Source organism: Anolis carolinensis, chromosome 2, assembly GCF_035594765.1.
Source record: "Anolis carolinensis isolate JA03-04 chromosome 2, rAnoCar3.1.pri, whole genome shotgun sequence".
NCBI classification, from domain to species: Eukaryota; Metazoa; Chordata; class Lepidosauria; order Squamata; family Dactyloidae; genus Anolis; species Anolis carolinensis.
In genome coordinates, this window is record NC_085842.1 from 208,381,043 (window position 1) to 208,406,705 (window position 25,663).

General features: G+C 39.1%; 1 long non-coding RNA gene across 1 annotated transcript in view; it reads right to left on the bottom strand.

The window, feature by feature from the left end:
* Positions 1–25,663, bottom strand: part of LOC107982387 (uncharacterized) — a 75,787-nt gene that overhangs the window by 12,396 nt on the left and 37,728 nt on the right. The window contains exon 3 of the long non-coding RNA XR_001729901.2: positions 3,347–3,480. This is a non-coding gene — a long non-coding RNA (uncharacterized LOC107982387). The remainder of the gene's footprint in view (positions 1–3,346; positions 3,481–25,663) is intronic.

Genomic DNA, 25,663 nt, shown 5'->3' on the forward strand with positions numbered 1-25,663 from the left:
TAAACTCATACAATCCAGTTCAAAGCAAATAATCTGGATTATATGGTAGTGAAGAAGGGGCCAAAGAAAGCAAAGGGGGGAGGACTCAGGCTGGATCTACATTGCCATATAATCCAGTTCAATGCAGTTAATCTGCATTCAGAAACTGTATTACATTATGTTGCATGGTTTTTGCTCCTGTGTTATAAATGTGATTTCCTAATTGGTTCTATCATTAAAACATGGGGAAAAGTTCATTAAACAGCAAAGACTTTGTTTTTGAGGGACATTCTGCAGCCTGTTTTGCTATAGTTTTTCAATTAATATCTCAACCAATTCAACATAGTTTGTGTCCGCCACAAAAACGAAGTTACTGGAGTATAACAACTTTCAAGGTAAGTACCACATAATTATTTTTAACTGCCCTGAGTCCCCTTAGGGAGAGAGGGAGAGTTATAAATAAATTATTATTAGTATTATTATTATTATTTGTATTATTATGATGATGTAGTGTTACATAGTGTTATGTGGCAATGTAGATGGGGCCTCACTGGTAACTCACCTGTGCTTTTAGAGTAATCCACAAACTGAGTGTGTACTCTAAAGAGAATCCAGACTCAATTCTGGAGTATAGCTACAAAAACATTGTGTGTGTGTGAATGTAAAGGCAGTGTCTCTTCAAATACATTGAATTATGTTTTAAATGTATTCTAAACTGGTTTTAACTATCTCTAATAGTTGGTTTTTTTAAAGAAACATAATGTAGATTTTAGCCAAGGTGAATGAATGAATGAATGAATGCTAATTCTACTCCACCAACGAAAATGTCCTTCAATCCCCAAATTTCTATTGCAAAGAGATATAGAGTAAAAAACCATCCACACCAGGAACCCTTGCATTGGCTATGCTCTCATCTCTGAGAGAAATTTGACTGCCTCTTTTCTTGGCCTACACCGTATTTCTAAATGTTTAAATTTGAAGTGACTGAAATGCTAGAAAATTGGGGACCGAAGGAAATATTCACTGAAACCAGATTAATTCTTATGAGAGGTTGTCAATGGTTTCATTTTGCTTTCCCTCAACAGCCAAGGCCAACTATACCTAAAGCTATCCTGCATCTGCCAAATGGAAATGACAAGGTGGTTCCTTTGGTGTCCTTAACTGAAAGACAAAATGCAGTCCATGTGTAAAGATGGAAACGCTGGGAGCATGGCAGGACCCTAATAATAGAGTCACAGAATCATAGAGTTGGAAGAGACTTTGTGGGCCATTCAGTCCAACCCCCTGCCAAGAAGCATAATGTCTCCTATTTCTTTAGCAGAGTAACTGAATTTGCATTCAAGATATTTTGGCTGCAGAGCTGCTTTTGGTCATGGATTCACATTCATTTGCAGAGTTGATTTTTGTGGATCTGATTATTTAGATGATTAAACTGTTCTCTCCGGGAGTCTTTAGGTCCTCCATTGAGTTTCTATGAGAAGCTGACCATAGATTCATGCTAGAGAACGTAGAAATTACTTGGGGGTGTGCATTAATATTGCACTTTTATGGGGGATCCTGTACCCCAAACTCCAACAAATGTGGAGGGCTGATTACTGTGCAGCCTCAGGTAAGTTGCAGTCTTTCTTGGCTTTAGCACTCCATTTGTCACCTGAGAATTAATGGAACCTCCTTTGCAAAACTAATTGGATCTTCAGTATCTGTTTCTCTCTCTCTCCTTTGAACTCCTCTTGATTTCTTTCTCTCTTTTTCTTTGCTTCCCAACTGTCAACTTTTAGCTGGCAATGAGAGAGGCCTGTCATTGCTGCTGAGGCTGTTCTGTAAAATGGGTTTTCTTGCCTTATCAGCCCTTCTGAACTGCAGTTCCCAGAGTTTCTCTCCATTGGCTATGTTGTCTAGGGTCGCTTGGACTTGTAGTTCAACAATATCTGGAGCACTAGACATTTCCAATCCATTCCCTGCTGTGAAGCCATATATCGTGATGGAATTTTAAAAATGTTTTCTTGCACAGACATTCTCCAATGCCATTTATAATGAGCAATCAGGAGAATCCCCACAACATGCATAAAATTATTAATTTTTCTACCTATCGTTTGAACTTTTTAAAAATAAAAGTAATCACCCTAAGATTGTATTATTAATTTGCAGAAGTTTATGGAAAGGTTTCTTCTTTGTTAGAATCTCTTGTCCATTTTTAAAAAGTAATTTCCAAAGCTTTGACTAAACCATATACTCTGATGGAACAAAAAAAGAATAATTCATCTTGCAAGGACATTTCTTCAGTACCTGTTAGGACAAACTGTCATGATCAAGGGTCAAACTAATATCTGTGTGGGATGGCTTGACATGTTTATAAAACAAATAATGAAATACTTATATTCATATCAATTGAATACAAGTCATTTATTATTTGTATAATGTTTCACATAATAGTACTGATTAGCAGCAAAATTGCCTTTTTTAGACTACATCTCTTGCAATCTTTATATTGTGGGATGTGTAGTACAAAGGGAAAGTTTCCCAAGCTCTTACATGGGACCAACTTTATCTCTGAAGTTTCACTCTCACTTTTCTTTTCCCCAGCCTTCTTGCCATTCCTGAAACTGTTTAATCACAGGGACAATTGGTTAAGAAAATGATATGCCAGCCGGTCAAGTTAGCCAGATTGCGACACCATTGCCAGGGCAGTTCAAAGAGGTTCCCAAATTGAGATGGCTTTTGCTCTTGAATGTTTGGTTCTTTAGTCTCGTCTGTACAGGCTGAACCAGCTGAAGGCTGTTCTTATCCCAACATGCCTAATTGGTACCTTGAGTCCAAGGTGTCATTAACGCTTTTGGATTATAGTTGCTGGTGCAGTAGCTGGACTGAAGGAAAATTGATTCATGTTTCTGAAATCCAGTTCTTAGGGAGGAATAGCATGTGATGGTGGTCTTTGTGGAAGTTCTCGGCAGCAATGTTCTTATTGCAAAGATTTCTTATGCAGACTTGGTTTGGCTTCTCCTTCATTTTGCTGTTCCATAGTCTCCTGCTTGTGCTCTTTCCTACCTTCCCTTCCTACTCCAGCATATGTTGGCGGTACCCATGAGCTCGTTGCAGAAACAAGGGCCAACCTATATTTGAATTGGGTTGGTTTTATTAGCATCAGACACACACAAGTCTTGTAAGTACATGTGTTCTACTGACGTGGGAGAACCTTTGATGATACTTTATTGGGGGAGAGAGGCCTTCAGTCTGTAATTGTCCCTTTTAACATGCACACACACTTTCTGTACATCTAGGCTAACCCTAGAATGGGAGTAACTTGGCCTTAGATGAGTATGAGATGCCTACAAGCAGTGGTATGGTAGAAAAGTTCTACAGTATTTACCTCCAACTCGTGTTCTTTCGATAGCAGAAAGCAGAAGTTGTAACGTTATACACACTCAAGTGGAAGAATGTCTCATGGACCTCAGTTGAAGCTGGAAAGGATGTAAGCTTGATCTGAAGAATCCTTTATTCCGGCTGTGGTCACATGTAAAAAAAAGTACACAGGAACAAAAGAGAGTTGACAAGAATAAAACAGAGAGGAAACATTTAGAAATACCCCCGACCTATGGAAGATGAGCTTGGAAAAGCCACTTTTTTGGACTACAGCTCACAACATGGCAAGGCTGCCATATTTATTGGAAGAGTCTGGAAGGTGCTGTAGAAACAGCTAAACTTTTAGCTTTTCTAAGCATTAGCCTTGACCATAACCTGTAAAAGGAGACATGCACCTCCATTTATGTGTCATGTTAATCTCTCTGTCCACCATCCCCTCTCCTCTAAATTGTATTAGTTATCTCTTTCCACTCTTCTCTTCATTCCATCTTTTTACACATTACAGAAGGAAGAATTGATAGTATTAGTATGACTACAAAGCCCTATGTAGTGTAGTGATTTGAACATTGGATTACAACTCTGGAAACCAAGGTTTTAATCCTGTCATCAATCACTGAAACCCACTAGATAACCTAGGGAAAGTCACACTCTCTCAACATTAGAGGAGGGTAAAGACAAACCCCTTCTGAACAAAATTGGCCAAGAAAATCCCCATGAATAGGGTCTCAATAAGTCAAAACAACTTGAAGTCACAGCAATATGGTCACTTTCCCATGTCTATATATGACCCCCTTCCCTTACAGATATCTTTGACCCCTTCTATACTGCTATATAATCCAGATTATCAAAGCAGATAATCCACATTAACTGCTTTGAACTGTATTATACACTGCCATATAATCCACTTCAAAGCAAGTAACTTTATATGGCAGTGTTGAAGGGGCCTTCCTTCCAGTGAAAGGTCAATGTCCTTCAGAGTCTTTCATCCGCACACCAAGGAAAACTCTCCTTCAAGATCCATTCCCTCATACGTCATATTTCATATTTACAGGCCTATGAAAAATACAGAAGAAACTCATTAAGATATATAACTGTACAAGGAGGTGAAAATACTGTAGGAAGAGTATCTCTTGATTACAAATATTAATATCTAAGTGCTCTGGCAATTTTTGCATTAGAACAGCCAAGATTAATCCGATTAATTTGGATTGGAGGATTGCCAGTTTTTTATGGGTCTCTGTCCTGTGCCCCCAAAGAACAATTTGAATGTAAGACATACGCAGCTGAAATTTTCAACAGTAAAGTGTGTCCAGGAGAAAGAATAGGGCATTTTCCTTGGTGTGTGGATGAAAGACACATGAGCCCTCTGTTGTCTGGTCATCCAAGCATCTTATTGGGGAAATTTTTAGAGAAAAAGAGAAGACTAATAACTGGGGGGCAGGAGAGGGATTAAACTGAGCATTTACTGCCATTAATATACTTCAGTTATGTTTTTATGAGATATGTTTTATGTGTTGTACTTTTAATATTCTAAATACTTGTATTGTAAGTGTCAAGGTAGATAAAAATAGGAAGAATAGAAAGCAAAGCAAAAAAGTCACAACCTCCTGTATGATTTCCCCCCCTGTTTTTAAACAAAGCAGTTATAGTTCTCTCTCCTTGGCTTTTTGTCCCCATTTATGATTTTTTTTTTCTTCTCACAAGTTCCATTAAGTTTCTCACTCTGAAAGCACTTCACTCAGGACAGGAAACAACTCAAATATAGATAATTTGTTGATCTATATTGTATCAAATATCAATAATATGACATTTATTGTCCTAGCCATGGGCCATAACCATAAATCATAGAAATCTACAGCTATAAATGGAACATAGACCTTGCAGTGACATGCCAGAGGAAATGTAACAGCCCACAACTTGAATTTAACAGACTTCCCCCAATGTTTTGATTCAGGAACAGGAAGACTTCAGAATACCACCTGCTTTTTAAAGCCTTTGGCTTATTTATGTAAGTCTGACCCTATAAATTGGTATGGGCTAAATGCTGCTCTCCAAATGTTACTGTACTTCAAATCCCATCATCTATAGTCTGTTGAACCTCTACACTGTTGAATGAATAGAGTTTGACAGCACTTTGTCACAGTTTTGAAACATTGTTAGCCTGCTTTGCCCAAGAGTGCTGGTGCTTCATCAAGCTGTAATTCCCAGGTTCGTAGCATTGATTCATGACAATTAAAGTAATGTCAAACTGCATTAATTCTACAGTGTATATTACTTTAAATCCAATGGAACCTGTAACCCAATATAATCTTGGATCACACATCTCACAATGCTGTTCACCTACCTCTACAAGAAGAGCCATTCAATGTGGTGTCTCTTACTTTGAAGTAGACATGTCTCCTTTGCCTTGGATCTAAGAATATGGCCTCAGTCATAATCTCCAGCCAAACAAAGGTGGGGATCATGCTCTTGTTGAAGTACTACTTGCAATATTCCTTGCCTTTGACTATAGTAGCTAATGGCTATAGAGTTGCTGGGAGCTGGAGTCCCACAACATTTGGAAGATGTTGTGATTTCCATCTCTGAGGTAAAATGAAGCCAAACACATATTTGAAACCATCCCTTGCTACTTTTAACATTTCTGGAATCAAGAGAGAGAGAGACCCATCCATTGTTTCTAGTATAGATTGTAAACTTTTGTAAGGCAGGGACCTGTTTCTGCTGTTGTTGCATTTTACAATTCATTTCAGATAGGATAGGAAGCAAAAGCTCTTTCCCAGCAAACTTCTGTGGGGTGTAGTAAAGATGTCAGCTGGCCAAATTTTCCTCCTTTCTGTATTTTATCAAATCCAAAAGATGACTATTATTGTTACGGCTTGCTGTATTGTGGAGTTGGAAGGATTGTAAGCCTGTCAATATGTAACATTGAGGTTTTATTGTGGTTTTGGTTCTGTGCGCCATTTTTTTCCAGCAATAAAACAACCTGCAAGCACACTGACTGGAGAATCTCCATCGGCTTATAAAACCCAGAATAGTTCCTTGCATACCTGATGCAAGGAGCCATCCATAAATTGTGTCATGCATTTTGGAGAAAAAGGAATAGCAATAGTTAGGTTGGGGAGGGGGAGTATTGGCTAAACTGGAGCAAAGTGTTAATAATGTGAAATATGCTCCCACCCCTTTTTAAGGTATTAAAATGTGTGATATATTTTATAGTATCTCTCCTGATCGAGGAAACCAAAAGGTAGAGAGTGTCCCAAGTTTTATTCTCAGAAAAGGACAGTGATTTTTTTTTCCCCATGGACAAATGAAATGATGCTGAAATAAGACATTATGGTTTTGAAACAACGTAACTGTTACATTGAGGATAGGTTTATCAGTGGGCATTGTTTATGATTGTCAAGTAGAATCAGGTTTTATGAAAGTAACTTTTTTGGATTAAATTAAAAGAATTTCCATCAAACAACATACCTTTTGGCTAAGCGGTCTGAGAAGATTCTAAGAGTTCAAAACATATAGTTGCAAAACTCCAAGTAGAGCTCCATGTTTAGAAGTAATGTTGCTGTGAGACATTTGCTCTTGTCTTAGCTCTTATACTTATGCTCATTATTGTGAGGCTGACATGAGCACATGCAAAAAGAGAGAAAGGAAGGAAGGAAGGAAGGAAGGAAGGAAGGAAGGAAGGAAGGAAGGAAGGAAGGAAGGAAGGAAGGAAGGAAGGAAGTTACTGCCTATGAGACACCCATGCTTAGAATTATCTGGCTGCCTTGTTGGATTTAGTTTCTAAAACTTGCACCATCCTGATTGTTCTCTAGAGCCAGAGAATTATGTGTTCCAGTTGGTCAATATTCTTCTTAAAATATAATGCTCAAGAATGAACATGCTACTCCAAATGCAGTCAGCAAAAACATTGCACCCTGTGATCTGGGAACTATTTGTCTATTAATATAGTTTAAGATTGCTGGCTCATACAGAGTGTGTAATCCAATAAAACACCATGATCTTTTTAGAAGTACTGCTGCCAAGCCAAGTCTCTTCCACCCTATACTTTTGCCTTTGGTTTAGTACTTAAATGCAATACTTTCCATTCCTTTTTGTTGAATTCCACCTTTGCTGAATTTCAGTCCACTGTTCCAACTGTACTCTCATAGAATTGGAAAAGACCTCATGGGCCACTGAGTCCAACCCCCTGCCAAGAAGCAGAAAAATTGCATTCAAAGCACCCCCGACAGATGGCCATCCAGCCTCTGCTTAAAAGTGTCCAAAGAAGGAGCCTCCACCACACTCTGGGGCAGAGGGTTCCTCTGCTGAACATCTCTCACAGTAATCACTCCTAATGTTCTGGTGGAATCTCCTTCCCTGTAGTTTGAAGCCGTAGTTCTGTATCCTAGTCTCCAGGGGAGCAGAAAATGAGATTGCTCCCTCCTTCCCATGACATCTCCTTTCCAGATGCTTTGGCAGCTTGGGTCTTGAGATCAGAAGGTAAGAACAGTTGGAGGTGTTCAATATTGCCCAAACTACACTTTGCCTACCTCTACATTGAATCAATGGGGTTTTCATAAGTAGTAATTCACCACTCAACAATGTATGTGGTGGCTGTAATCCATTTGAGATTAACCACCATGATTCAGCTTTGCTTGTTGCATGCTACAACCACTTTCATACTTATTTCAGCTTTAGATAAGTGAAAACCACCTTCTTGATGTTATTTGGTAGTATAAATGTTTTGAATGGACACTTGAGCAGTTCCGTGGAGATTGTGTAATTTCATACATGCCTTCACATTAGAAAGTGTCTTGCACCTGTTTTATTTTATGAGCTATTGGATCATGCCATAACTGCCACGTTCGAACAATAAATACTGTGTGTAAATTAAGTTTATATGTATCCTGGGCCAAATTCCTGTGGACCCCATGTGTCATCAAATACAGTAGTGGAAAGAGAACTATAAGCCAGAAATAGATTGGAATGCAAATAATTTATCTGTTTAAGATGGAATTAATCAGACAAGGCAAATGACTCCAGAAACATGCGATGATTACTAGGCCAAAAGCTGCGGCATTGAGGCAGCATTTTATGGAAATCTGCCATTTCAAAAATAGAAATTGGAAGCATGTTCAGAGGAAAATATGCACATAATATACAAGGATATGTTGGATATGTTCAGGGTCCAAAGGGTCACAGATTTTTATTTTAAAATGGAGAGCTCAGTACTAAATATGTTTATATGCTGCAAAACAACTTATTTTGATAACAAGCCCCTGGTGGTGCAATGTGTTAAACCCTTGTGCCAGCAGGACTACTGAACAAAAGGTTGATGGTTCGAATCTGGGGAGCGGGGTGAGCTCCCCTCTTTCAGCTCCAGCTTCCCACGGGGACATGAGAGAAGCCTCCCACAGGATGGTAAAACATCCAGACATCCCCTGGGCAATGTCCTTGCAGACGGCCAATTCTCGCACACCAGAAGCGACTTGCAGTTTCCCAAGTCACTCCTGACATGAAAAAAACTTATTTTGATTAGACTTAACTCAAAAAAGACACATTTAAATTTGCAGTTTAGTAGTTCATGCCCCATATTCTTATATGACAGCAATATGAACATATGCTATCCGCAGATTTTATACAAGATCATATACTTGAAAGTAGGAAAGTGGCCAAAACAAATAACATAAATGACCCCTAAGCCCTAACTTTTTATATTGAACACATAAATATTTCTTGTTACATAAAAGACATATTAATAGCAGTTATGTTCTTTTGGAAGAATAAAATTGCTGTTCTCTTGTTATAGGTATTGGTGTTACTCACAGAATCATAAAGTTGGAATGGGGCCACAAGGGCAATCTAATTTGATCCACTGCCATGCAGGAATATGTGACTAAAAAACTCCTGAGAGGTGCCCATTCAACCTTTGTTTTAAGACCTCCAAAGATGACATAGGGACCACCAAACGCAGCGCCCAAACAAGAGTCAAAGAACATGAAAGGCACTGCAGACTAATTCAACCAGAGAAATCAGCCATAGCAGAGCATTTGATGAACCAGCCTGGACACAGGATATTATTTGAGAACACAAAAATGCTGGACCATTCCAACAACTATCATGTCAGACTACACAGAGAAGCCATTGAAATCCACAAGCATGTGGACAACTTCAACAGAAAGGAAGAAACCATGAAAATGAACGAAATCTGGCTCCCAGTATTACAAAACTTCAAAATCAAAACAATAGATGGGAACCAACATTCTGAGGGCTTGACTGAACAAAGGATGCCCCCAGGCAAGGGACAAAACATTTCCAATGCTAATTAGGGTGATTAACTGAAACATTAATGCTGGCTCCCAGTGACAAAGGACTCTTGCCACACCTTGGACTCTACACAGATATATTTTCTTTCCTTTCCTTACTTAGTTTATCCATACCTCACAACCTCTGAGGATGCCTGCCATAGATGTGGGCGAAACGTCAGGAGAGAATACTTCTGTAACATGGCCACACAGCCCAAAAGACATACAACAACCCTGTTCTTCCTATTGTTTAGACAGAATCTCTTTTCCTGTAATTTGAACTTTCTAGCCCTTGTAGCAGCAGAAAACATGCTGGCTCCAACTTCAGCACGACATCCTTTCACTTATTTGACTTCTCTTCCCCAAGCTAAACATTTCCATCTGAGCAAGCCATTTTCTCATAGGGCTTTTAAGACATTATTTCGAAAGTTATGATTAATTTTAACTTAAAATCATTCTTATTGATCTCTGCAGTATTGTGGCATAATCCTAAGCACGTTTGCTTTGAAATAGGGACCATGGACATCAACGGGACTTATTTGGGAACATGTGTAGGATTGTGTACCAAAGTTGCAGGGGTCTGCGCTTGTGTTTTGTTAGTAACCACCACTGAACACCTTGGGATGTTCCAGGTAAACATGAATACAGGGCTGTTCTCTTGGGATACATTCTTGGGCATAATTATCCTGGAGCACAGCAGCATTTATGTCTAAGGGAGCATGCACGGTATTGCACAATGAGAATTAAAATATGTTGGGGTTTATTAAGGCATGTGCTCCATATCGACTAACTACAAGTTGTAACTGGTTAAGAGCATAATCCCCATTTTAAAAAGGACCGCAAAATAAAGGGATGTGAGAGCTCCAGTCTAAGGCTGGCAGACACGATTTTATAGGAGTTGCTGAAAAATTTCTTTTTGGCAAAATGTCACTTAGGAAAATAGCTGAACCATTCGAAAGAACTCTTCACATTTTATTTCTAGACATTTAATGCGTTAGAATATTTGGATTGGGACTTGGGACAACCTTCAAGTTTTTCACCTCTAAGTGATGTACTAAAGGAAATGAAACAGTATTAAGAAACTGGGTTGCTGTGAGTCTTTTGGGCTGTATGGCCATGTTCCAGAAGCTTTCTCTCTTGACGTTTCACCCAAATTTGTGGCAGGCATCCTCAGAGGTGTGAGATATTGAGAAAGGTTGAATCTTGAGATCCATATCTATGCATTATGCACAATGCATTTTTTTATTAATTTGCAAGATCTACCATATTTACTATTTTTGCATATATTTTTCTGGTTTCAATAACAACTGTAAGGGTCAAAGAGGCAAACAGGGTAAACTCATTATTTCACCAAAGCTTGGAAAAGTTTCTTTTATGAACTTCAATTCCCAGAATCCAATTCATCAACCAGCAATTCTTTAACTTTCTCAGGTGCTGAGAAAATGTTATTCTGACACCCACAAGTTGTACCATAAAGAATTTAAAAGTTTTTAAAACTGAAATACTTATAGCATGTCCATGTGAAGTGACCTTCCAACAAATCCCAATATACATGCATAGTTGGGTGAGAAGGGTGGGATACAAGTACTGTAATAAATAATAAAAAAATAGTTGAGATCCAGCCTTGGGTGGTAGGCAAGTGATACTCTGTAACCATTGTACCCAGCACTGGGAATAACTGGTAAGAAGCATTCCATACAAGCAAAAGGCTTTCCAAAGTTACTTGCTTTGTGCCTCCCAAAGAATCTGTGCCTTCCCATTTTAGAGAAAGACTCAAACAGATGGAGATGACAAGTGGCAGAGGGTGCAGGAGACCGAATATCTTTTCCTGGGCCTCAAGAAAGTCAAGGTTAAGTCTCACTCCTTGCCACTTCCTCTGCTCCTTCTTTCTCTCTCACACTTTTCTCTTCCACTCCTAGTCACTGATATTTTTTTTCTCCCTGTTGTCTTCCAATGTCTTATTTATCTGATACAGTTGCAGCCTCTAAGTTCCTATGATCTTAACTGCTATAGTCACACAAATCTTGCTCCACTCTCTAATTTGGCTTTTAGGTCTTCCTGTGGTCCTCAGACCAATCCCAAATAATCTTTGGTATAATTTCAAAACCCTCTGCAAGCAACTGACTTTGACAGACTGTGACTCCTCCCACACACCTGAATAAAATCCCACCTTTTCTGCTTTGAGCTGGAATAGATGTTCAGATAACTCAGATAACCCAGTTCAAAGCAGATATTGTGGGATTTTCTGCCTTGATATTCTGGGATATAGGACTGTGTGGAAGGGCTCAGAAGTTGCAGCAGGTCATTCCATCTGAGTGGGGTAGAATAATATGCAGCAACTACAGTCTATCAAAGCACCCATGCCAGGAGCAAATTTAGTAGCAAGAAGTAGTGAACTTTAAAAAGACTAAATAATGTTCTGAACCTTTATTCTTGGAACTTTTCTTCAGTTCCTCCAGGCTATCTGCACAAATATCTCCCCTAGCAAATACAGGCTTGGATTTTTTGGCCAGGGATAATAACTAACTACAGTAGAGTCTCACTTATCCAAGCTAAATGGGCCGACAGAAGCTTGGATAAGCGAATATCTTGGATAATAAGGAGGGATTAAGGAAAAGCCTATTCAACATCAAATTAGGTTATGATTTTACAAATTAAGAACCAAAACATCATGTTATACAACAAATTTGACAGAAAAAGTAGTTCAATACGCAGTAATGCTATGTTGCAATTACTGTATTTACGACTTTAGCACCAAAATATCACGATATATTGAAAACATTGACTACAAAAATGGCTTGGATTATCCAGAGGCTTGGATAAGCGAGGCTTGGATAAGTGAGACTCTACTGTATTTTAAGCATACTAAGCTGGAGCAGGAGGGGCAGATCAGCCTTGATACATTTCTTGCTGCTAGACCTGCTCCTCGCATGGATGCTTCATGAATTTTCTAAAGCAAGGTTTCCTCTTGTGACCTCTTACCACCAGAGAAATTTTACACTACGTATATAGGTATAAAAATTGAACATTTACTGATAACAAATCAGCATTTGCAAAGCTTGTTAAACAAGATTTCCCTTTTTATGAAGCACAGCTGAAGCATCTTCTGCAGAGCCCACTGTAAACTTTGCATGTTGTTGCTAACAGGTTTGTGGAAATGGTGGCATTCAGAAACCTTTTTAAAAGGTAAAGGTTTTCCCCTGACATTAAGTCTAGTTGTATCTGACTCTGGGGGGGTGGTGCTCATCTCAATTTTTAAGCTGAAGAGCCGGCATCATCCATAGACACCTCCAAGGTCATGTCGCTGGCATGACTACATAGAGTGCTGTTACCTTCCCACCAGAGCAGTACCTATTGATCTACTCACATTTGCATGTTTTTGAACTGCTAGGTTGGCAGAAGCTGGGGCTAACAGTCGAAGTTCATCCTGCTCCCCAGATTCGAACTGCCCTTTTGATCAGCAACTGTTGCCAATTTTTTGTGATCCCAACATTGAGCTAAAGGAACCCCGTTTGGGGTTGGGACTCCCAGTTTAAGAAGCAATGCTCTAAAGGACCTCAACTATGCATCCTTTTAGAGGACAGGAGGCTTCTACATGTTGCCACCAGTCTGTTCCACACCTGGAAAACTTGCTTCTCCAAATGACCTGCTTTTTTGCATAACACAAGATGACGCCTGATGTCTCTTTGTGGATAATTGAGGGTAAGGATGATTGCCCTGCAGACACAGCAAATTTTGACAAAATGGTTTGTCTCATTTCATTGTGCAACAACAGCATCAGCTTCTCACCACACCAAGGTATGTATGAAAGGGAAGGATGCAATCCCAAAAGTCAAATTAGGTGTGAAAGACTATAGCAGACCACATTCAGCCTTGATTGGAATATTACATAAACCCATTTCTTACCCCCCAAAGATGAACAAACTTTAAACTTGTGTGTTCTTCACAAATGGAAGTGATTCCTTGTTTTATTGCTAAGTCCAAAAAAAGCATATGTGTTATGAGAAAGTATGCAGATGGGAGAATATCTATGATAATAGCATTTCTGTCTCCAAGAAGAGTGGTCTTCTTCCCATCTCTCTTTTCTTCTCTCATATCCAAGCGAGCAACTGTAATCAAAGAACAGGAGCGGAAAAAGGTGGGAAAGAGGCAACTGCTTCACCCCAGTGTCCACCAGAAGGGAAAACTCTGGATGCACAACAGCAGGTATGCTGAAGCATGATTTCTACATAGTGTAGGGTGCTCCAACATGGCCACTCGTGTGGTCAACAAAAAGGGAGGTGTTCAGCTTGAAACTGATCTCCTTAACAAGAAAGTGAACATTGAGTTGGAGGTCAATGCCATTACAGTATCAGTCATACTGAAGAAAATGGGGGGAAATCCCTCTTATATTGGAGAGAAATAATCACATGGGACGGCTTGACTGGTGAGATTACTGTTCTAAATAAAGCAATACTTAGCACAATAGTTCCCAACCTATGACTCGTGGTCCCCGGGCTCTGGAACTCCCTCCCCAGGGAGATTAGATTGGCTCCCTCTCTATCCTCCTTCAGGAAACAACTGAAGACTTGGATGTGAACAACAGTTCGAAAACTGAATCCTCATGGACAACAAGTTAAACATGAGCCTACAATGTGATGTGGCTGCTAAAAAAGCCAACGGGATTCTGGCCTGCATAAATAGGGGTATAGCATCTAGATCCAGGGAAGTCATGATACCCCTCTATTCTGCCTTGGTCAGACCACACCTGGAATACTGTGTCCAATTCTGGGCACCGCAGTTGAAGGGAGATGTTGACAAGCTGGAAAGTGTCCAGAGGAGGGCAACTAAAATGATCAAAGGTCTGGAGAACAAGCCCTATGAGGAACAGCTTAAAGAACTGGGCATGTTTAGCCTGCAGAAGAGAAGGTTGAGAGGAGACATGATAGCCATGTACAAATATGTGAGGGGAAGTCATAGGGAGGAGGGAGCAAGCTTGTTTTCTGCTGCACTGTAGACTAGGACGTGGAACAATGGCTTCAAACTACAGGAAAGGCGATTCCACCTGAACATTAGGAAGAACTTCCTGACTGTGAGAGCTGTTCAGCAGTGGAACTCTCTGCCCCGGACTGTGGTGGAGGCTCCTTCTTTGGAGGCTTTTAAGCAGAGGCTGGATGGCCATCTGTCGGGGGTGCTTTGAACGCGATTTCCTGCTACTTGGCAGGGAGTTGGACTGGATGGCCCATGAGGTCTCTTCCAACTCTACTATTCTATGATTCTATGATTCTATGTTTCGGTTGGCCTTCGGTTAGACAGTCACTGGATGATCAGCCTCAGATGGCATTTTAATTCTATCCTGAATTTTATTAGGTCCTCATCACTTATGTATTTTAACTTATTATGTTATTCCTATTTAGCTGCTACAGTTCCTCCACCTATGCAGACGACAGAACTGTACCTGGCTGATTGATATTATTAATTGTTGTAAACAATTGTATTGTATTGTATTACTGTTTTATCTTTTGTATATTGTGAATTGTATTTATGCTGTAGTTTTTTTTTTGCTCAATTGTATTGTTCAGGCCTTGCCCCATGTGAGCCGCCCCAAGTCCCCATGGGGAGATGTTGGCGGGATATAAATAAAGTTGTATTATTATTATTATTATTATTATTATTATTATTATGGTTCGTGATCCAAAATGGGGTAGTGACGGGTTTTCTTTGAGGTCGCTGGGCAGTGGTGAGCTATGAAAAATTTTAAAAGGAAAAACAAAAAATCACATCATCGCATCCTGTACAGAGATTTGTTTGCATAAATGTATAACGATCTTTTGTTTGTTGGGTTAGCTTATTGTGAAGTCCTGGTTCATGCTCAGTTCAGTGACTGCTCTACGTAATGTGGGCACTGGTTGGCTTGTGATTGGTAGAATCTTAGGGATACATGCATGCTGAGTGCCTAGATTAGCATTGTTTCTTGTGGGAGGGAATGTTTTTCTTTGATACCAACAACTTCTGTGAAATATAATAAATTGCATATTGACATGAATCAAATGATCCTGCTTCCAGGGATCTGATGCCCAGCACATCACATTATTCCCCTTCTTTGGCCAGCTAAGCAGCAAGTCAAGAGGAATCAACCATAAGGCAAGCAGTGCTGTAAGGTCCAGGCACCATAGTTGTTACTATAGCAGCCCCAACAGCTCTAATTTTTAATGTATCATTATCATGGGTCACAGGTCACTTTGCATCGATAAAATGGGGTCGTAACTCGAAAAAGGTTAGAAACTGCTGGCTTAGCATGACTGCTCTATGAAGGATATGGTTTATGTGGTTTATCCTCACTTCCACACTACACATTTATATTCTTACCATTCCACTTCAACTGCTATGGTTCCATCCTATGGAACCCTGCAGTTTATAATTTAAGGGAGAGTACTAGAGTTTGAAAATTCTAAGTGTCCTTTTTAAAACTACAAATTTCCCAGATTATATAGAAGTTATTGTGATTGTTAAAGTGGAATCATAGCTCTCTAAGAGCCCTTCCACACAACCCTATATCCCAGAATATCAAGGCAGAAAATCCAACAATATCTGCTTTGAACTGGGTTCTCTGAGTCCATATTGCCATATATTCCAGGTCAAAGCAGAAAATGTGAGATTTTATTCAGAAGTGTGGAAGAGGCCTAAAGGTTTAGTGTGAATGTGGCCTCAATCCAGGAAGATCTGACAACTACTTTCTCTGTCCCCTGCACTCTGATGTTCTCCTTCTTTTTTCTCCTGTCTTTTTCTTTCCAACCACAAATAGCACCATGAAACCCTCAGGGTATCACTCAATTCTTTTATGAATTAATCCAACAAACATAAAACCAGCAACCATTTATCTGCAAATAAACAACATAATAAAAAACAATAAATCAGCAGCAACACTAAAATAGAGAAAGAGAATGAATACCTGTCTTGCAGATTTCCTTCTTCTGCCAAAGGGTAAACAAACATTTTTTGATGTATGCAAAATCCTCCCTGACTATTGATATTAACATTCCTAACTGTTTTCAGCTCAACAGTATATCATTCATCATTATTGCTGACATCCTTCTTCGAATATTTTGTTTCCTTTTTTTTTTTTTTTTTTTTTTTTGCAGTTATGTTTGATTTGTTTTCCCAGGTCACTCTGACATGTTTCACAACAATGAAACTAGACCACACATATCATTTACAGCAAGTCAGTTTCTAGAATCAGATACACTAACAGATAAGTGTCAATGCATTTGGACAACACACCCTAACCCTTGGGTGTGTCCCATCAGTTCCATATCCTGAAAGTACAGACGGCTGTCTATATCAATGAATTCTGCATCCACAGATTCAACCATCCACAGTTTGATTTTTTAAATTCCAAACAGCAAATCTGGATTTCCCATTTATATAAAGAACACCATTTTACTACTTTACTTTGATTGTGCTTTTCCTGCAAGGTAGGCGGGTTGGACTAGATGGCGCATGTGGTCTCTTCCAACTCTATTATTTTATGATTCTATTACATATTTTATCATCAACTTTACCACTGAGGTTTCTTTATCACTGAGGCATAATTGCCTCCAAAGAATTCAGGGACATATTCAAGACTACATCCTCTTCTTCAAGACTTTGAGATAGGACAGTCTGAGATGGCTTCAAGAGTTTATAGTGAGATTCATGTTATGGATGCAGCCTCCCTGTGAACAGAAGCTGACTTGACAAGTAGTTGAAACTGAAGAATATCATCGGTGGTTTCACAGTATATTTGTTAAATACCAACAAACAAGTTTTCATAGCCAGAAGTGAATTTTGATCCATTTGATTTTTTTATTGCATTTTTGGTAATACAGTAGAGTCTCACTTATCCAACGTAAACGGGCTGGCAGAACGTTGGATAAGCGAATATGTTGGATAATAAGGAGAGGTTAAGGAAAAGCCTATTAAACATCAAATTAGGTAATGATTTTACAAAATAAGCATCAAAACATCATGTTATACAACAAATTTGATAGAAAAAGTAGTTCAATAGGCAGTAAGGTTATGTTGTAATTACTATATTTATGAATTTAGCACCAAAATATCACGATATATTGAAAACATTGACTACAAAATGCGTTGGATAATCCAGAATGTTGGATAAGCGAGTGTTGGATAAGTGAGACTCGACTGTACATGCAGTCAGAGGATGCAAAAGCAGAGGATTCCTGGATATACTAAAATTACTCATTCTGGTTGAAAGCAAGGACATGGTCTTGCTAAAGTGAAGTATTTTTCAACATACAGGTTTATAACTTTAACATCGTGGGTATTGGATATTCTGGCCCTTACCTTTCCATTGAAAAGGGCACCATTACAACATATATTAAAAACAAACAATAAACAAACCAAGATATCTATTATATGGATCATTCCAGTTTATACTTTTGTTATGTATATCTAATAGCTTTGCCTAATGACTTTTATAGGTCAAGTATCCCTTATCTGAAATGCCTGGGACCAGAAGTGCTTCAGATTTCAGGGTTTTTTTTCCAGGTTTTGGAATATCTGGTTTTGGTTTTAAAAAATCATTCCACATAGCAAATATATTTGAAAAAGCAGGACCAATTGTTTTAAAAATATGAAAACATACAAAACTATTAATTGGGTAAATTTATTGAATATTCAGAACAATAGTCTAAACTGGAATCATCCATATAGTAATAATCTTGGTTTGTTTTATTGTTTGTTTTTATTACAGCCCAGGAGCATTGTTCTACGAAATCAAAATATTAGAGAGATTTTCCCAGCATTAAAATTAATTTCGATATCATAGACCACAGTAAGTTTCTGAGACGTCTTGTGGGAATGCAGCTTGGAGGCACTGTCTTGCAGTGCTCCAGTCCTTCCTGGAGGGTCATTCTCAGAAGGTGTTGTTGGGAAACACTTGCTCGACCACGTAGCCCTAGTCCTGTGGGGTCCCACAGAGTTCCATATTGCCCCCCATGTTGTTTAATATCTACATGAAGCCACTGGGAGAGATCATCCGGAGTTTTGGAATTCAATGCCGTCTATATGCAGATGACATCCAATTCTATCACTCCTTTCCACCTGCTACTAAGGAGGCTGTTCAGGTCCTGAACCGGTGCATGGCGGCTGTGACATCTGGATGACGGCAAACAAATTGAATCCAGACATGACAAAGGTACTCCTGGTCAGTTGGAAGGCCGAACAAGGTATAGGTAGCAGCCTGTACTGGATGAGGTTACACAGGTTTGTGCTTGGGAGTTCTCTTGGATTTGTCACTGAGCCTGGAACCCTAGGTTTCGGTGGTGGCCAGGGCAGCATTCACACATTTAAAACTTGTGCTCCAGCTGTGCTCATACCTTGAGAACCCAGACTTTGTCACAGTGGTCCACACTCTTGTTACATCTCAAATAGATTACTACAATGCGCTCTATATGGGGTTGCTATTGAAGACTGGCCAGGAAGCTTCAAGTAGTCCCAACGGGCAGCAGCCAGATTTCTCACTGGAGTCGCATACAAGGAGCATACAACCTTCCTGTTACATCAGCTCCTCTGGCTGCCAGTTTGCTACCAGGCGCAATTCAAAGTGCTGGCTTTGGCCTATAAAGCCTTAAACGGTTCTGGTCCAACTTACCTCTCCGAATGTATCTCTGGTTATGAGCCAGTTAGAGACTTAAGATCAGCTGGGGAGGCCCTGATCTTGGTCCCACCCTCTTCGCAATCATGACTGGTGGGGACGAGAGTCAGGGCCTTCTCAGTGGTGACTCCTTGTCTGTGGAACCCCCTCCCCAGTGAGATCAGATTGGCCCCTTCCCTCCTGGTGTTCAGGAAAAAGTTAAAGACCTGGCATTGCACACAGGCCTTTGAGGAGTAGTGGAATATTCCAAGTTGCATGTAGCAGCTTGAATAACGATGATGGGACTCGGCATTATGTTTTAATATCTTTTATTGTATTTACAAGTTTTATAATTTGATATGTTATATTTATTATTTGTTTGTACAATGTGGCATTGAATTTTGCCATAATCTGAGTCCCCTTCGGGGTTGAGAAGAGCAGGGTATAAATATAGTAAATAAATAAATAAAACTAGACAAAAGTTTCAAAGGAATGAGGTGGAGCCCCCTGCATTTTTAAAATATTTCTGCAAAAGCTAACTGGTATAGCTGGCTTAGTTTATAGGCTAGAATATACACAATATTGACTTTACTTATGGTCATCCATTGTGTATAATTGTATTTTCTTGATTGAGAGGTATAACTAATAAAAATTTCATTAAAAATTTAAGGCCTCTTTATATAGGGTACAAGCAACGGTTAGTCTCAATGAAAGGTTCACTGAAGCAATATTCATAAGTGTTGCCTTAACATGCCCTATTCATTCACTGGGTTTACACTTGTGGCCCTCAAAAGGACCATACTTTGGTGGTTTCTAGACCTTTGTGCAGGTTTTCCATTTTAAGGTGTTGAGAAGCCTCTCCTAAGGATTACATACCAGAATAGGATATCAGTGGTGATCCCACTCTTTTGCCTTTTCTCTTGCTCAACAGCAGAATGTGGCCCCTGAGAATATCTGCAAAATTCAACCATTTGGACAAAATAGATTCCACATCCCTGAGACATACAAGATGTATATTCAAAGGCATCTGATCTAGATGAGCTACTTATCACTTGACTTTTTGCAACTTTTCACTTTGGTTTTTAACTATACAATGGCCAACCACAAGTGACAGATTTCATGGTGAAATCTTCATGTTACACAACAAAAACACACCGTGCACATAGAAATCAAGGTGTTAAAGAATAGCCTTCTAGTCCTAGCCATCACCCTCACATGTTATTTTTATGCATACATATGGGGGAAAGTTACATTTTGTATGTGGATTTCTTCAGTCATGCAGTTTTCTATCTGAACCCTGAAGTAGTACTGTCTAGGAGAAACAGGTTTGCAAGATGTTGAATGATTCATCTAAAGAGGTTCTGAGATGTGGTAAATAATGGTAGTGGATGGGTGTAACACATGACAATGATAAATTCAATGTTAACATTTTTAGATCTTTCATACTTAGACACTCCACCGCCCCCCACCCACCCGCCAGTGACCGACAGTGTTCATTGATCTTTCTTGCTTGGGTGCATTCTTTCATTGTACAACTGGATAATTTATAGTGTGATGTATCTGGCAAGCATAGTTTTAAAGTACCTGCTGAGCGAAAAATATTTTTCCTTTTAAAAAAACCCTGTTTCTAAGTTGCTGTAAAAGATAAAATGTTTTCCTTACTTTTCCATTCAGATGTGTTATTTTTACATGGATGGAGGAGGGGGAGTGCAACTATATCTAGAGATGAAACTCTCTACACCTGACTTCAATTGCTGCCACATTGTTGAGCTTCACCTGAATTTGCAAAGGTGCATAACAGTCATGTTTGGCAAGGGCCTGCGGATACAGATTACTAGAAATCATTTAAAACAGCTGCAAATAAAAGATCAGATTTATGACTCTTTACCTCTCTAAAGAAAGGGAGGGTACCCAAACTGCTCCGTATTTTCTTTCCTCTCACATTGGTTTCCTTGGGCCCTTCCACACAGACGTATAATCCAGAATATCAAGGTAGAATAACCCACAATATCTGCTTTGAACTGGGTTATCTGAGTCCTCACTACCATATATCCCAGTTCAAAGCAGATAATGTGGGATTTTATTCAGCTGTGTGGAAGGAATGGCATGTGAAATACACAGGGAAGCTAGATATGAGAGCTGTGGCAACTGGAAATATGGCTCATACATGGGTGTTCACACTTTCTTACTCTGGATTTACACAATGCATGTCTATTTCTAATGGTTACTTGGGCACACAGGGACTGACTATAATTGCAGAGAGAGGGGGGAGGGGGGAAAGGGAGGGAGAGAGAGAGAGAGAGAGAGAGAGAGAGAGAGAGAAAGAGAAAGAGAGAGAGAGAGAGAAAGAGAAAGAGAGAGAGATGATCTAGTTCACATTAATCAAAAAGTCAAAACTAAAAGTCCCTTGCGGTTGTTATTTCTGATTTCTAGTAAGACCTGTTTGATGCGTGCAGATTTTGTGTATATGTCAAAATTGATAACTGCTCCAGAAGTAGCATTTTATCTTTTTTTTTCTTTTTGGTCATTTCAGGGTGATATTCACACTATACAGTTATAGCACTGTGTTTCCACTTTAAGTAGCAAAACTGGATCCTATGGTGGCTAAAGTGGAATCATAGTGCTATAATTGTGTAGTGTGACAGGGACCTTGATTTCTGCATGCCCATGGGGGAAAAAACCACAGGGCTTTTGCCAAAAATTATGGAACTCACTGTTAAAGAAGCTCCAACATTTCTGACAGTAGAAAATGCTGAGACACATTTTTTTCTTCTGCTTTTTTTTTAACCAGGTATTTAATTGATATTTAATTGATTTTATGATTAGTGCTGACAGTTGGTTTTATAGGTTTTATAGGTTTTATTGTGTATAGTATTATATTGATGATGGTGAAATTTATAGAAGAATGCCAGGAAACCATGTTTAATGGCCAGTATTATTATCCTCATTATAGTAGTGGTAGTGGCACATCCAATCGCTCTCTCACCCATATGTTCTCCAACCTTGTCAAGTTTTTTGTAGCACATGATAGCCTATTTCCTTATTATAACATGTCAGAAAATCCTTCCCAGCTCATCAATGATGTTTCTTTTATCAATCTTGAGATCTTTCCCAGGCTCAAAGCTTGGAAAACTTTGGACTATAACTCTCTGAATCAGTCATCCAACGCTGCTGCTGGCCAGGCTGGATAGCGGTTCTTTAGGAGATGTAATGAAAGGACCAAGGCATTGACATATCCGGTCAATCCTCTGTTCAGATATCAGCCAGCAAGAAATGCCTTAAATCAAGAAATAGCTTCCTAGGATCTGCAGAGATACTCACAGGAACACCTCAGCAAGCAGGAGTCCAAAAGTGGTAGGCTAAAACCTGGAACTTCAATCAGTAGCTGATACTAGATGAGAAACTCCCTCCTGGGCACACAGAAGGCTGGGCAACTTAGAAGGCACTGAACAGACTGTACTCTGGCACCACAAGATACAGAGTTAACCTTAAGAAATGGGGATATAAAGTGGAGAAGAGCAAACCACACACCACTTACTACAATGCAGTCTGAGCCCTGCCACATGCACTTCTTACAGCAACATCAGAGGCACTCCAAGTGGCCAGCTTCTGATCAAAGGAAATTTAGAATAATGCCAAATTTTAACTTGGTTTGTGGTTTTTCTATGCATTATAATTGTATTCTCAATTCGCTTCTGACACAATAAATACATAAATAGGAGATGTACAGTAATTCAAAAAGGTAACCTTTCCAAGCTCTTCTCATGCACTGAGAGAATTCAGAAATGAAGTCAGGAAAAAGATAGGGTCAAATACAGCACTCTTCAGAAACAATATATGGGATGAATGTTCCTCTCCAAAATATTCATATCTCTCTCTCTCTTTCTCTCTCTCTCTCTCTCTCTCTCTCTCTCTCTCTCTCTCTCTCTCTCTCTCTCTCTCTCTCTCTCTCTCAACCTTTGATACAATAGTACATTTTAGGAAATCCCCTCTTCTTGCTTATATCTTATGTTCTATTTGCAGGGAGCTTTCTGAATGTTCGCAGGTGGTAATAATACATGATACCTTATTTGTCCTACCAAATGCCTTGTTTGTTGTTAGGTTGACTTTGACTTATATCAATCATATGAAAGAAATCTCCAGATTATCCTGTTTTCAACAATTCTGCTCAGATCTTGCAAACTCAAACCTGTGATTTCAAAGATGGAGTCTATCCCTTTCCTATCTTTCCTGTTCTCAGTGGTAATAATAAATGCTGCCCTATTTGCTGTGTAAGGAACCACAAGGCAGGAAAACTCTGCTATCTTATTATGCAAATTGAATGGTAAATTTCTTTCTGGATATGTTAATACAAAGCCCCATCTTGGAGGCCATGATAGACTAATGTAGACCATTAGTAGGGGTGAGGGATGAGAGGAAAAAAGCAATTTCACATACATTATGCGTCGCAGGTAAGATTCTATAACCTGAAACATGCCATCCTACACCAAATTGCTCCAGACAAAGGCTGGCAAAATTCTTTATGACATAATAACAGGTTACTAATGGCAACTGGAGGACATGTAAGAGAAACCCACATAGCAACAATAAGTTGGTTGTTTGATGTTTTGGACTTGAGGTGTAATTTTTGTACTGATATCCTATCAATTCTAGAGAGGAAATGTAAGTCTAGCTACACTTTCTATGTTTATGTTTATCATTTCAGATCACCTAACCTTGGCGTCACTGGATGCTGAAGCTAGTATAAAATAAAAATTGGAGTTACATCATGTGTATATGTATACTGTATATATATAAATATATACACACACACAAATATTTTCAGTCCTATGCTTTCCTTTATACATATATGTGTGTTTCAAAGTCCAAACAGCCATGTGAACTTCACGTTAACCATCTATATCTCAGTTGAAAACACCAAGTAAACATTGCCCAGTAATATAAATGAAAACTAACCATGTAAAGATGTGTAAAGAGGATCATGAAGGAAGAAATAAAGCATAGAACCTATGAAAATGTTAATGAAAACGTTATGGAATTTAAAAGTAATTATTTGCATGTATATATTCCAAAAAGAATGGAGCTCAGTGATCCTTTGAGATGAAAAGATATGTAGAATTGGATTACCTGTATGTGTAAAAATAATACCGTATTTAAAGTCAAATTTAGAATTATTGTTAGTTAGTATAGTAACTGGAACTAACATTTCACTTCTATCTATTTAACTTAGTATTATAGGTGTAGTGTTTAGTGTTTCAATGTATTCTACTTTAACCTTTCATCTTCTGTTAGTTGTGCAAACACGTATACTTGTTACTCTGTTTCTGTACAGTCTGATTTTTGCTCGATGTTGTCTAAAATTTATATATTAAATAACAATAATAATAATAATAAATTAAAAAGAAAATGTTAATGAGAATGGACAGTACTTTGGAACTTTCAGTAACAAAGTTATTTTTAAAAAAATCCATCACTTTGAGTTCTTTGTCTAAAAAGGAGTTTTATTATTGCTAAAGGGCTTAAATATCCTAAAGCAGAGGTCTCCAAACTATGGCCTGTGGGCCAGATTCAGCTCTCCATGGTCATTTAGCTGCCTCCTGCCCTACTTTCAAATTAGTGTCACCCTAAGTCTGAAATGACTTGAAGGCATACAACAACAACAATCCTCATTAATTTTACTGTCTCATCAGCCAAAAGCAAGCCCATACTTCCCACTGAAATACTGGTAAGTTTATGTTGGCTAAAATTGTTCTTAATTTCAAATGGTGTATTTTTCTTTCATTTTTTGCACTACAAATAAGATATGTGCAGTATAGGAATTCGTTTCTGTTTTTTTCAGACTATAGTCCCTCTCCCGCAACAGTCTGAAGGACTGTGAACCAACCCTCTGCTAAAAAGGTTTGGGGACCCTTGCCCTAAAGGCACCAGATTCTATTTGATCTTTGAAGCAATTGAAACAATTGTATGGAACCAATTGTGAATGGTTCAGTTGTGATTTAGAAACTGCAATTCAAGCAGGATATCGACAAATTGGAGCTTCTCCTGAGGAGGGCAACCAAAATGGTAAACAATTCTTGAAACCATGAGCAGGGCTGTAGCCAGAAAAAAAAATTCGGGATTGATTTTGAAAATTTGGGGGGGGGGGTTGAACCCCTGAACCTCCCCCCCCCCTCCCACAGGCCTGTCAATATCAGCTTGAGATAGTGCCTGGAGGGAGTCTTCATTTTTTGCGTCTAATAGACTTAGCATGGGGATTTGGTTAACCAGTTAAAATTCATGAGTAAACCAGGGGTTTTTTTTAATCTGAAAAATTTCGGGGAGGGTTGAACCCCTAACCCACGCCCCACGCCGCCGCCGCTGCCCTAGCTACAGGCCTGCCTATGAGGAGCAGCTTAGGAAGCTGGGTATGTTTAGATTGGAA